Genomic DNA, 13036 nt, shown 5'->3' with positions numbered 1-13036 from the left:
ATAGCTTTCCCCATCCCATGGCCTCAAGGACAGCTGATTTACAATAAGCGCTAAAAATGGCAGAAAAAGGTGCCGCTGAAACCCAGTCTTCCAATTTATAATTACTACATGTCTCTTGCTAATTACAGAAAACGAGACGATCTGATAAATGATCATGTTTGTGCTCAACCAACATTTTAAGTTCTTTGTTTCTACTGATATGAGCAACATGCCTGGTCAGGCCCGGTGACCCACTAGGTGTGTACCAAAGATGCATGTGCGTATCAGGGTAAGTGCCTGAGTACTGGGGTTCCAGACACTAATTGTGGCCCCAGCTCTCAAGGTGTCCCTGACTCAATGTCAAAGATATTTTGGTTTTTAGAAACATGCTTGAACTAATAATAGTTTTGAAGGTTTTCTTTCTGGGTGAAAACTAAGCTTTGAAATCATCCAAATATTATCATCTTCGTAGCTGCAGGAAGGCAGCTGAACTCAACACAGTGAGCGATGCTGTCTCCATGCCAAGTCTTCAATTAGCCAGAAATAAGGTAAAAGGTACGCCTAATGAGCAAGCAACAGATTCGTGATATGCAAGTCCCTCTGGATACAGAGCTTAACGGTTATACTATAATGAAATCAGGAAAAAGAGATTTATTCTTCCAGAACCTTCCCCCTGCTTCAGTCTGACCCATCTATCCTGGAGTTTACTCTCTGTGCCTGTGGAAGTCATTTCAATATTATGATTCAATAATCAAGACACCTTATCTGGCCTGGAAATGACATCATCATCCTCATAGACGATCACGGTGTTTACTAGGTACAAGACTCTGCATGGCTTCTCCCACTTGATCCCCACCACAACTTCTGAATTGGGTATTATCATAATTTAATTGAGGAAACTGAAACTTCAAAAAGTTATATAATTTTCCCAAGATTATTCTGATAACAACTGGTAAAGACAATACTCGAATCCAGGACTTGTGACTCCAAAGGTCATGATCTGCCCATGTATTTGTTACATTTCCCAAATGTCTGGGCAATCATCTGCACTTAAAAAAAAAAGGCTTTTAAAGATTAATTTGACAATGTGGTTTAAAAATAACAATTCTCTCTAAATGTGAAATGGACCAAAACCTTAAAGGTGAATATTTGGTGTAGCAGCTGCTGACATGATTATCTTATTTTATTTGCTCCCTTTGAAGAGTGAAATTGATGAACAATGAAGATGCTGCTGTGACTCCTTAAGTTAATTTCTATTTTTCAGGGAGAAGTGTGCGCCTAAAGAGCATATCACCCAATGTGAAATGTTGGGGTCTGGGAGTGAACAGTCAAGAAAGAATTCTTGAGACATCTTCAGTGCAAAAAAGGTGGTTTTATTAAAGCGTGGGGACAGGACCCGTGGGCAGAAAGAGGATGATTGCTAACATATATCTTGGGGGGCAGAGACAAAGTAAGTTTCCAAAGGGATTTTTTTAAGTAGGCTCCACACCCAATGCAGAGCCCAACATGGGACTTGAACTCATGACCTAAACTGAGATCAACAGTTGGGACACTTAGACTGAGCCACCCAGGCACCCCAAAGAGATTTTTTTATACATTAAAAAAGACTTACAGGATCCTGGAGATGAGTCTAACGTCAAGCTGAGGTGCCTTTTGCCTCTAGCAAATACTAAGATAAGGCAGTTGAGTTCCTGGAGGAAGGTCACTCTGCCTGTCTCTAGCACTTGTCAATGAGCTGTAAGTTGTAAGGAAATTTAATTTTCCTACATTTCTTTTACCTTTGTTCTCCACATCATCACCCACCAGGCAATATTGCTCTTAGCATTTCATGATTACCATTAGTCAAATTAAAATGTAAACAATGACTAACCTTAGGTCCCAAATTCCACATGACATTCCTTATCTCTTAAACCCAGCTGTCCTGTGTGCTGGGGACTCCCACGCCAACACTGGCTCCCCCCTCACCCATTTGAATTTCTACTAGCTCCAGAGTCCAAATTGTGATGGGGGGCTTTCAGAATTCCACGTACATAAAGTAAGTAGATAAAGTAAGTGACCAGATACAATCTCTGATTTCTTTGAGTCAGGGAGGTGGGGCCCAGACTCTTCCTGTTTTGTTATTGTGCTTCAGGACAGAATCACTTCGGCAGAATGTCCCCCCTCACATCCCCCTCTCAGTCTGTGACCTGGGAGGAACTATAAAGCCCCTCCCTGCCCCCAAGTACAGAGACTGTTCAAAGCTTGAGTATTTGCAAAGGGACCGTAAAGTCTTCTTTATACAAGAGTTCTGCATACACTGGTAAGTACGCCGCTGGTAGATTATTAAGCAGTGAATCAAAAGGGAAAACTTGGATTCCTAATGCAAAGAGAAATCAGTAATTTTTCATAAGTGCTTCCATTAATATAATATCTTCTAACATGGTGTCAGACATGGTCTGGGGGTTTGTCTTTGGCCAAGTTGGGAGAGAGAGGTAACCCCCCTCTAGAATCTAATTTATGCCGGTATGCTGTCCTTCTCCCTGTGGTTAAAAGTGCTCCCTTCTATGCGCTATGACAAAGTTTCTTGAGTTTCTATTATCAGATCTCTTTTGTTAACCCCACTCCCAGCTGAATTCACTATACGTTTCAAAGGTTTTGGAAATCTTTTGTGGATAACTAGTTTAATGCTGTCTGATTTACAGACAGAGAAACTAAGTCTCAGTCCTGTATTATTTCTTAGTTTCTCCTCCAGCTTAGGGAACATCTGTAGCCTTGTTACTGGCAAGATAAATGTAAATCGTAGCAGAATTTTTCTTATGTGGTTAGGAACGGGCTTGAGGAGGCAGGGAACTTTGGCTGCTGGGAGATAGGAATCACAGAGCATGGCGCTGCTCTGACCTGAGTTTCTTACCAGTTTGTGCTCATTTGTTCCCAGGGGCTAAGTAGGCACCCTCATGCACCTCTGATTGTCATCCATCCAGCTAAGTGTACTTATCTCTGATTACTCCTGAAATGCACAGCCCTTAAGGATAGTGTATCATTGTGCAGTCAGTGCCAGAACCCATGGGCCAAGATGGGGTGTGTGTGTGTGTAAGAGAGAGACAGAGACAGAGACAGAGAGAAAAGGGAAGAAGGAGAGAGGGATGGGGAATGTATAAGTAAAGGTCTGGATGCAAGTCTGACAGCACCAGTAGAGATGGCATGCTAGGAAACATACAGGTAAGTTATGGAGATAGTTAAAAAACACTACTTAATGGACACAGTGCTAGACTCAGATATGGGATCACCTGCATTTTCCTGATACCAATAGATAAGGTCCCCAGGTCAATAAAAAAAAAAAAAAAAAAACATCCAGCATGTCTGGCTGGCTCAGTCGATAGGGCATCTTACTCTTGGTCCTAGGGTCATGAGTTCGAGCCCCACAATGGGCATGGAGCCTACTTAAAAAATAAATACAATAAAATATAGCTGGAAGGTAAGACTCTAACCCAGAGGTTCCCAAACTTTCTAGATCCAAGAGGCCCTATAGTGTGTCAGTAGTCAGGTCCAAACAAATTATTTCTGTTCTTATGTCTTTGTAGTTTTTGAAAAATAATACACGAATTGAAAGACAAATAATCATTTTATTTCCTTCTTGAATAACCACAATTACTTAATAATGCCGTGTATGTGCCTGCTAGACACAGTACAGTTTCTCAATCCTTAGAATCAGATGGGACATCGTCCCTTCGTTTCCCTTTCCACCTCAACCAATGTTCATGCGCTACTTGCTTTTTAACCTTGCAACTGCCAACAACCCAGCATTGCAAAGATGTGCCGCCATCTGATGGAACACAGCCCTAACTGATACTCAAACTATCAACTATCTCTGCTTTTGCTCCTCACTCAATAAACATGTGCTTTCCTTGCTATTTTAAAATAACTCAGAGAGGGGCGCCTGGGTGGCTCAGTCGTTGGGCATCTGCCTTTGGCTCGGGTCATGATCCCAGGGTCCTGGGATTGAGCCCCACATCGGGCTCCCTGCTCAGCAGGAGGCCTGCTTCTCCCTCTCCCTCTCCCACTCCCCCTGCTATGTTCCCTCTCTCGTTTGTGCCTCTCTCTCTGCCAAATAAGTACATAAAAAATCTTTTAAAAAAAAATAATAAAATAACTCGGAGAGCCTCTGCATACCATTTTGGGACTGGCAGGCCTAGCCTCATCTGCTGACCCCCTACCTTATCCTAGGAAACCTAACTGAACACTCCATCTGACTTCGGCACATTACATATTTGCCTTTTCCTTCTTTGAAGTAGAGGAAGCAGTATAGAATGCCCAGGGGGACAAAAAACAAGTTTCTAAGCCCCTGCTTAAAAATTGGGAACTTTGATGCAACTAACAGGGATTCCCAATTCACTTAGGAATTTCATGTTGCTTAGGTCATTTCACTTGTTATTTTTTATAAACCCACTTCATAAAAAATAAATTCAACTTTCCACCAGTGACTAGACCTACTTTGCCAAGTCAGTTATATTTTCTTAATTTTGATTGTTTATTTCTTTTGGATTTAGTCAGCTTTGAGGGGGCTTTCGTCATAAAAATAATAATAATGTTGCTTTAGAACCTGCCAACAAAGGAATGGCCCAGTTTTTACCGAATATTCACATAAGGAGCAACAACATTTTAAATGTCATTTTTTGCATTAGCATGTAAAATAGCTCCCCCATAATCAGTGGCTTCAGTGTCCTTTCCGCCCTAGTGAAATTGCCTATCTGTCGTTGATCACTCTGTCTGAAATAAAAGAGGGCAAGTTTTTTTTATTTTTTTATTTCTTTTAAGATTTTATTTATTTATTTGACAGAGACAGACAGCAAGAGAAGGAACACAAGCAGGGGGAGTGGGAGAGGAGAAGCAGGCTTCCCGTGGAAGCCTGAGCCAAAGCTTAACTGATTGAGCCACCCAGGTGTCCCTACTTAAATTTTTTTGATCACGCTTTGGTTTCATGTATTCACCCATACTCGACCAAGAGGTGGGAAGCCCTCCTTGTTCCCAGCACTGGAAGGCAGCAACTACCTCGTGCACTGATGTGTTCATGTGGTCTTACAAGTTTGCCTTTGCAAACATGGGAACAACCCTCCTGACACCTTGGGGAGATAGCAAGCAGATGTGAATCAGACAAACACCACAGGAAAGGAGGTGACCTTGAAGCCTGTTTTGTGCTCTTCTTTTTCTTTTTCTCTCCTTCTCTATTTCCCTACTCATTTCCTTCTCTTGCTGGGAGACAACCTTCAGATACACATTTCTAGTTTACCCTCACAGATCTGATTCCAAATATGCTGTAACTTTGTCTCTGTAAATAAACCCCAAATTGCCAGGGTAGATATCTACAAAAATGTCAGATTAAGGAAAAATCTCCTGAAGCTGTAAAAATAACATAGTAACATATATGTCCCACATGCTGGGCTAAATGCTGTTTATACATTAGTTGATTCATTTTAGAACAGGTTCTACTTCTAGCTTCACTTTAGAGAAAAGGAAACCAAGACACTGAAACAGATTAGTGGCCTAAACTCATATGCTGGTAATTGGCCAGCACTGAACTTCTCACCCAGGTCTGACTCCCAACTTCCCGACTGTCTGGTGAGGAGATACACCGTTCAGAGGATGCTGGCTGGATCTGGTCCACGCTGAGTTGCCATGACGGCTAGGGAGAGGATTTCTGTTTATTGTGCATTTGATAGTCCTTTTGAAGAAGGGAATTCTGACCCAGGATATTAGCTCCCAGTAAATATCTGCTCAATTAGTTTTTTTTTCATTGCAGAGAGTATATGGTGATGAATTCATTCATTTACCCACCAGGAAATCAACGCATTGCCTAGTATTTATGCAACTATGAGCACAGTCCAAGGGTGCCACTCTAGAAAATAAGAAAAAGGGAAAATAAGAGATGAGTCAAAGAAAATGTCCTATTTTGGGGAAACGTATAGCCTTAAGCAGAGAGAAGATTAACAGACATGTTCCAGTGAATCAACACCGTGTTAGTCTCCTCTTGTGGGGAATATGCTACTTCCTGTAGGTATCAAGGGGATGACAAGCTCGTTACGGAGCTGAGCAGTGGTAGATGACGTTATGGACCATCTCTGGCCCCTACTCTTGCTGCTGTCTCTGGCGCTCATTTCTTCCCATCTTCTGCCCACTGGTGTTCTGTTCACTAGGGTTCTTTAAACCCTAAAGCAACTAGTATTCCTCAGTATTGCTTTCCCATCATCCCAAAGTCACAATACGAGCCTCTTCCTTCATGCTTTTATTGCAATGTGTACAGAATACACATCTCTGTCTTAACACAAGACACAGAATGTTGTAATGATTTATTTATCAGTCTGACTTCTCCACCAGAGTGATAGCGACTCTAAAGAAAGCATCACACCTTATTCATCTTTTGCACCGCAAATACCTTGCCTAGGACTTAGGATCATAGAAGCCCCTCATTGAGTGTTTGATGGCTGAACTAATCTGAGAATGAATCACAGAATCTGAGTTGACAGAACCCTATAGGGCATTTGATTCCACCCTCTACCTAATCTCCTACTTACAATATTTCTCCCCCCCAAAAAAATCATCATACGGACTCCATCTGAACAAGTATCAGAGCCTGAAATACTAGGAAGTGCTTATATTGAGCTAGAATTTACCTTCATCTAACGTCTTCAGTTCCCCCACTGGCCTTAAATCTAATCCTTCTGTTTGCAATGATCCCTCAAATGTTTATAGGCAAATGTTTACAGAACTGAGTCAGGCCCTTGGAGTAAGAGTTAACACTTTAGCTTCTTTTGCAAAGTGAGCCCAATACAGCTGATTTTCTTGCCCAAGGCCTCCACGGTTAGTTCACAGGAAGCCAGGTCTCTGGCTGGTCCTCCCTCTGACCAAGCTAAGTGTTGGAATGGATGCATTTCTCCTCCTCCTTCTTCTCCTTCTTTTTAAATTTATTACTGAAGCGTCATTGGCATACAATGTTATGGGTGCCTTTCTTCTTACAGAATCAGCATGGTACTTTCATTCAGCAGTATGTCCCTGAACTACAACATCCTAGTCAACAAAACATACACACTGGTTTTTGCTCTCCCAAGAGCCCATTCTTCCTGCCTGGGACCTGCCCTGGACACATTATACAAGATAGACACCGACTAGCCTCTCTCCAGGGAAGTTAGATCTCCCCCTGCTGACCTCTAGTTTCAGTGGAGCCAAGCTCAGGAAATTACCCAGGCTCTTTTTTAGTCCAGTTACTGCAAATGGCTGTACATACTCCCCTTACACGGAAGGAAACTGCTTTGTTTCCTGGTCTCCTGCTGAGGGCCCAGGCATCTTGCTATAATCAGACCCCCTGTCTCTATAGGGCCAGCATGCTTTGCACACAGCTAAAAGTATCATAGTGCTCCGTGCAATTTCCCCCTTCGTTCCTAGAGTCATTTTTCCCATAAAAGTGGATATTCTTCATTGAATGCCTACTATGTCCCACAAGAATGAATAGCATTATGTCCCATTTTACAAATGAGGACAGTGAAACCCAAAGGGGCTATTTTCCTATGCACCAAACTGATAGAGCAGGGATTCGAAACAGATGTATCTGGTCCCAACACCCACATTTACTCCATTACATCAACTGCCTCTCTAAATGTGGGGTCACTTTACTTCTCTAGGACCCCGGAAGGGGAAAATTGTATAAGGTTGTGATTCTAGGGTGTCCATCAGGATCTAGAGCATGACTTCCCCTACAGGGAATCTACCAGCTCTTCCCCAGTCAGAGCCAGTTGCTACAGGGAAGCAACCAGCCCTGCAACACTTTTATATAACACCTGAAAAAAATGGGCCTTACCGTTTCATTCAAGAGCTATTTATTGCTTAGCATAATACCCTCTAGTTCTATCCACATCGTTGCAAATGGCAAGATTTCAATTTTTTGATGGCTGCATAATATTCCATTGTATATATATTATGCTAAGTGAAATAAGTCAATCAGAGAAAGACAATTATCATGTGATCTCACTGATACGAGGAATTTGCGAAACAAGACAGAGGATCATAGGGGAAGGGAGGGAAAAATGAAACAAGATGAAACCAGAGAGGGAGACAAACCATAAGAGACTCTTAATCTCAGGAAAAAAACTGAGGATTGTAGGGTTGCTGGAGTGGAGGGGGGTGGGAGGGATGGGGGTGCTGGGTGATGGACATTGGGGAGGGTATGTGCTATGCTGAGCACTGTGAATTATGTAAGACTGATGAATCACAGGCCTGTACCCCTGAAACAAATAATACATTACATGTTAATTTAAAAAAAGAGCTACTTATTAATGTCCACAATAGCCAAACTGTGGAAAGAGCCAAGATGTCCATCGACAGATGAATGGATAAAGAAGATGTGGTATATATATACAATGGAATATTATGCAGCCATCAAAAGGAATGAGATCTTGCCATTTGCAATGACGTGGATGGAACTGGGAGGGTGTTATGCTGAGCGAAATAAGTCAATCAGAGAAAGACATGTATCATATGACCTCATTGATATGAGGAATTCTTACTCTCAGGAAACAAACTGAGGGTTCCTGGAGAGGGGGGTGGGGTGGGAGGGATGGGGTGGCTGGGTGATAGACACTGGGGAGGGCATGTGCTATGGTGAGCACTGTGAATTGTGCAAGACTGTTGAATCACAAATCTGTATCTCTGAAACAAATAATGCAATATATGTTAAGGAAAAAAAAAGAAGAAGAAGATAGCAGGAGGGGAAGAATGAAGGGGGAATCGGAGGGGGAGATGAACAATGAGAGATGATGGACTCTGAAAAACAAACTGAGCGTTCTGGGGGGGTGGGGAGGATGGGTTAGCCTGGTGATGGGTATTAAAGAGGGCACGTTCTGCATAGAGCACGGGGTGTTATGCACAAACAATGAATCATGGAACACTACATCAAAAACTAATGATGTAATGTATGGTGATTAACATAACAATAAAAAATTTTTAAACAATGCCTATGCACAAGCACCATGGGGGACACAAAAATGAGAAGGATGCATCCTACCCTCATGTTGCTGCCAGGGTAAAGGGAAAAAAAGTAGGATCCTACAAGCCAGAAACAGTTCTATGGGCATTAAATTAGGTCAGTATTATATCCTGCACTGGAAGGAAGTCAGGGAAGTCTTCATGGGAGAGATGGTGTGTGATGGACTTGGAAGGATTTCAACAGGCACATGAGATTGAGTGGGAGATTATGGAGGGGGAACCAGTATAGAAAAGGTACCAGGCATGCTTGGAAAATAAAAAGAGCTTATTGGTGTAAGTGGCGCAGGTAAGATAAATAATGGGAGGAGACAAGGGTGGTTGAATATTCTGGCAAGGGATTCCTACACAATTTAGAAAGCAATCGATAATGAGGAACAGAATTAAGATGCCTTCTTGTTGTTCTATTGTTTTTGTTTGCATGATGGGAAGACCCAAACACATTTACAGGTAAGGAGAGAATATCTGGACAGTGGGAAAACTACTGAATACCTGAGGCCAAACTGGGACAAGATCCTGGCAGAAAAGGGAAGAAGTGGAGTTGGACACACATGGAAGGGTTTGCCTGGGAAAAGGGGGAGAGATGCAACCTCCTCAGACACTGGAGAGGAAGGAAAAGTGAACATGAAGAGACACATTGAGGTAGAGGGGAAGGAAGATGCAGGAGCGCACATGTCAGAGGCCAGGATGCTTTCGGGAAAATGCAGCATCTGTGGAGGGTGAAGAAGGAGTGGGGGTGGCATGGAGAAGTAAGAAAAATAGAGATGGTGGTGAACACTTATTGTGAAGCCCATGACAGGACATCAAAAGGATGGCAAAGAGGGTAACCCAGCAGCAGCCCAATTAACAAGTCATTCCAGCCCCATTGCTTCATTTATTGAATGAAGACGTGGAACCAGTTTGAAAAATAGATAAAACCTAGGGGACTGGGAAGGAAGAAAAACCACCCCACCTTCATGCAACAGCCCTTTCTTGACACAGTGGCCTCCTGAGACAACTAGACCTTGAGATTCCTCCAAGGCCTGAGAGAAAATCCCTAAACTAGGTGACCTTAAAGGGGCCTTCCAGCTCTAACATGCTATGAACCTCCAAGTCTTTCTAGAGACATCCCATCCTCCTCCTCCTATCTCAGCATGCACACACACATACGCATGTACGTGTGTGCACACAAATACACACACACAGGCTTGGTTAGAGGTATCTCTGCACTCAAAGCAGGTGGCCAACTCAAAACTTACACATTAAGGTGTCTGCCCTAGCAAGGGCTGTACCTACCAGAGAGCCCACAAAGGGATCCATAGTGCCTGTTCTGGGCAGCAGGGGCCATCATGCAAAACTGGACAAGTGATCTGCAGAAACCCAAGAAAACACATATGAAGACCACTTCCATTTCCAAATAGGGAGACGTGCCAAAGATTACAGAGATTATTAACCACTGCACTCAATTTGACTCTCTCTCTTCCAGCTACCACAGCCTTAAGCAAAGAGGAAAAAGACAAAGGTTGCAATGGAAAAGAAAGGCCATCATTCATTGGGGTGCAAGAGGGGGTGGCAATCTTTAAAAAAAAAAGGGATACATTGGTAAAGAGCCTACATCTGTCCACTAACTCAAGTGGGGGCTGGGGGTATGTACGGAAAGTCTATTTTACAATCAACTTTCTTAGGCTCTTGAGTAGTAACCTGTAGTGTTACCACAGGTTGATTACCTCAATTATAAAGTAATATTGAAATAAAATGTAAGGAATTGCCCCATCACTCAAAATTAATATTCCTCTTAGAGAATCTTAGTATAGGAAGGGATCTTAGGAGATGATCTTCTTGTAGAACCACACTGAGGTCGCCTGGAGGGAATTACACTCTACTGGTAGGAACACATTCAGCTTCATCCTTCACAACCCTGAAACATAGTCCAGGACCTAATAACCCTCCCTGGAATGATGTTCCTCCTTATGTGCATCAAGGTCTTTTCTTCTGCACATGCATCCTTTCATTTATTCAACAAACATTTATTGAGCCCCAACTATGTGCCTTATGTACCACATATTTTTACATTCAATGAGGGCAGTGAAGATGTGTAACACTTTACCCCTTAAATCACTGAAGAAGTTTCTCAGTTAATTCTTATTTAGGCTTAGTAAACCTAATTCTTCCACTCTTTCTTTAAAAGGCTATTTCTAAAACAGTAGTCTTGGTAGGTTTCCTCTTATTCACATATTCAACAAACATTTATTGAATTCCTATTATGTTTCAAGGGGGTACACCTGAGAGGCCCCCATCCTCTTGGGGGTTCCTCACATCACTTCTGAGCATCCACAGCTCATATGGGTTGTAGATCTGAGAATTGGGCACTGTCCTCCAGCGAGATTCTGGCTGCGCAAAGGAGCAGGAAAAGAAGGAAACAATTGCTCTTGGAGAGCAAGAGGTGTGATCATCCTGTATAGAGAGAATGTCTCTATTTAGGAGTGGCTTTTATTATCATTTTATATTTACTGTTAAAATGAGGAAGGGGAGGGACACCTGGGTGTCGAAGTTGGTTAAGCGTCCGACTCTTGATTTCAGCTCAGATCATGATCTCAGGGTTCTGAGATGGAGTTCTGCATCAGGCTCTGTGCTGAGCGTGGGGCCAGCTTGAGATTCTCTCTCCCTCCCCCTCTTCCCCTCCCCCATTCATGCTCTCTTTCTCTCTCTAAAAAAAAAATTAAAAATAAATAAATAAAAATTTTAAAAATGAGGAATGGGAGACCTCTGACCTGACAAAGTTTTCTTCCCATTGCCTATAATCCTCTCTGAAGGACACAAAACTTGAGAAATTAAATTTCCATAATAATCATGGAAGAATAATATGAATAACCATAAACATTCATTGAGAGCCTACCAGACACTGTTCAAAATGCATTACAGCTATCATTTCAGTTTACCCTACGGGATATTATTATTGCTATGTATAGCTGAAGAAACTGAGACACAGAGAGATTAAGAAAATCCCCAAGGTCACCCCACTAAAAATGCAGGGCGTGAAGATGAACCCAGGTGGTCTGAGTCTGGGGTGTGTGCTGTCAAGAACTGTACTTCATGCATTTCCAGAGTCTGGCTCAAGAATGAGGGCAGGCAAATCCTGGACTGTTCGTGGAATCCCACCAATGTCCTAGCAGATGATGGTGACCTTCCCTTCATATTGCAGGACCAAAGTGGACCAAGAAGCCAGAACCCCCCTGTTCATGCTCTTAGCCTTTGCACTCTGCCCACAGACCATCCCTTCTCCCCTCCCACTTATTTTCCCCTCAGTGGCCCCATCAATTCAGGAGGCACGTGCTTCCATACTTGGGAGTGCCAGGGCAATTGGCAGACCCACACAGGGATGATGCAGCCGGAAGTCCCAACAGGGCCTGGGAATCACTGGGGCAGGTGGTCCCCTGAGGCAAACACAGGAGGGGGGCGCTCAGGAGCCACAAACCATTCAGAAGGGGCACGGACCCATATTCCCTGTTTATAAGCTGAACACTCCAGACCGTGTATTTTTCCGGGAGGAACAATCCGTGGGAAGAAAGAGAGACAAAAGCAAAGAGGTGGTCTTGGATTCCACCCAAAGGACTAAGTTTCCACTCTGCACTATGGTTCTTCCTCAGCTAACATCTGTGAAACATTATGTCAAGATAGGCTTCAGTTTTGCCTGAAAGGTTTTCTTCTTCTTGCCTTTACATTTCCCAGAGCTTTACAAAACAGAGTTGTTATTGGTTTCTTTTTTTCTTCTATTTGTTTCTTTGTTCATCTGTTCTAAGCTCCCATAAATACATGATTCCCTGGCTTATCCAACTCCACTGAGCCCCATTACTCTTTGCTATTTAAACATGCCATTACAACATACTTAAAAATTTTTGAATCATTTGTATGGAAATCTTTACAACATGTGTTATGTGCATCTCTATTCCTCTTAAATAGTATATATTCCAAATTTAACCTTTTATTATTGTTAACTAGAAATTGACGGTATTAACCAAGTATGATTCACTACGTGATGCTCTCAGATGCCCCAGAACAGTAAAGGAGC

Source organism: Mirounga leonina, unplaced genomic scaffold, assembly GCF_011800145.1.
Source record: "Mirounga leonina isolate KUSES-001 unplaced genomic scaffold, KU_Mleo_1.0 Mir_154, whole genome shotgun sequence".
NCBI classification, from domain to species: Eukaryota; Metazoa; Chordata; class Mammalia; order Carnivora; family Phocidae; genus Mirounga; species Mirounga leonina.
The sequence above is the reverse complement of the archived record's forward strand: the minus strand, read 5'-3'. Positions refer to the sequence as shown.